This window comes from Octopus bimaculoides, chromosome 1, assembly GCF_001194135.2.
Source record: "Octopus bimaculoides isolate UCB-OBI-ISO-001 chromosome 1, ASM119413v2, whole genome shotgun sequence".
In the NCBI taxonomy this organism is placed as follows: domain Eukaryota; kingdom Metazoa; phylum Mollusca; class Cephalopoda; order Octopoda; family Octopodidae; genus Octopus; species Octopus bimaculoides.
The window spans coordinates 23,502,392-23,504,150 of record NC_068981.1 but is presented as its reverse complement, the minus strand read 5'-3'; positions in this window follow the sequence as shown (position 1 = coordinate 23,504,150).

The window sequence follows — 1,759 nt, the reverse complement described above, 5'->3', positions numbered from 1 at the left end:
ATGTATATATATATATATATATATATATATATATATACTCAAAGACGTTTGAGTAGAAATATTCTTTGGTATGTCTATCAATATGCATCACATATATAAGTGTTTGAGTATGGTTTGGGTTATATCGATATGTATATAGCTATGCGCAATGCATGTGTGTACGTGTGGCGTGTTCGTGTGTGTACGCGAGTCAGTATGAACACAAATATCTGTTCATGTATGTCTGTATGTTTGATTGTGTATGCAGGTATCTACATGTGTACGTGTGTAAATGGACCTACCTTCTTAATAGTTATCTTCTACGCAGTAATTTCTGAACGGGGTTTTGGAATACAACATTGCGTTATTCAGGAGCAGATAGATAATAAGAAGTATGCACCCTCATAGCGGTCCAATGTGAATATCTCTACGAAAATCAAAGAGATTGAGTGTAACAACGGACAACCATTTCGAAACTTTCAGGTTCTATACCATGCTTATAAGTTCACGTATAAATGGGAACAAATTATAATTAGTGAACTTGGTTTTGTTAGTAAGTGATAATATGGAAAAACTAAGTGTTTCCAGGGGAAAAAAACGTCAGCCAGCTAAAAGGCGTTACAAATGCAATCCGTAAATATATGCAAGAAATTACTCAATGTCAATAGTGATTTTAATCCACATGTCAACGATAGAGCTAAGTATTTTGATTTACATATGAACAATAGAGCTGGGTATATTTCAACTCAAGTCATGTCTATGCGATAACTTCAAAAAATAGAGGGGAGTATGTATACATGCAAGCAAAAAGAAATGTATTAAGGATGTAAAGACCTAAACTCGGCAATTAGCAAAATTTAAAAAAAACTTCACTGTTTACATCAAGAAACCACTGTATGAAAAAAGAAACGATTGCAACACAATCCGATAGAAGACCTACTCACGTGATGATGCGATGAAAGATCGATCGGCTGGCTACTAAAGATCACCTACCACAAATTGGCGCTCCCATTTTGTTGGACACTTAATATCTTATTGTAATGTATTGCAATTACCATTCGCCAAAAGTTAGGAGTGACCATTATCAACCTAAGTGATAGGACTCCACAGGCGAAATTATCGCCTCTCTCTTTCTCGCTACCCCCCCTCTCTCTCTCTCTCTCTCTGTCTCTCTCTATCTATCTATCTATTTATCTATCTTACTCTGTCTCCTTCGACCCTCCATAAAACAAAATCACTGAAACACTACACTAAAAGAGCGAACAACTAGATATTATCATGAGATTCAAAGCAATTAATGATTTCACATAACCACCCGTTGCTTCTTCCTAATAGTCTATGGTAATCTGTGGTAAACGCCAGCAGAAGGCACTCGCAGGTAAGCTAATAACCATAAAACGAAATTACCAGGAAAAAAACTGCAATATATATAAACTTTAGAGAGAAAGTAATTAATTTTTATTTATGCTTAGGACTGGTGCAATGTATATCTTCCTTAATAATTCTCCTTAAAACTCCTTAATCTATTTCCTAATGAGTAGTCATATGGTCTGTCATGCTTCGCTAACTTTGATTATTTGGTGTCTGTGAATAGATACCAATTACACCTTGGTTCATACATATACATACGCATATATGTGTACACACACGCACACACACACACACACACACACATATATATGTATATATATATATATATATAAATGGATGCGTGGCGTTCAGTCAAATAATAATATAAATAATATATATACATATATATATATATATATATATATATATA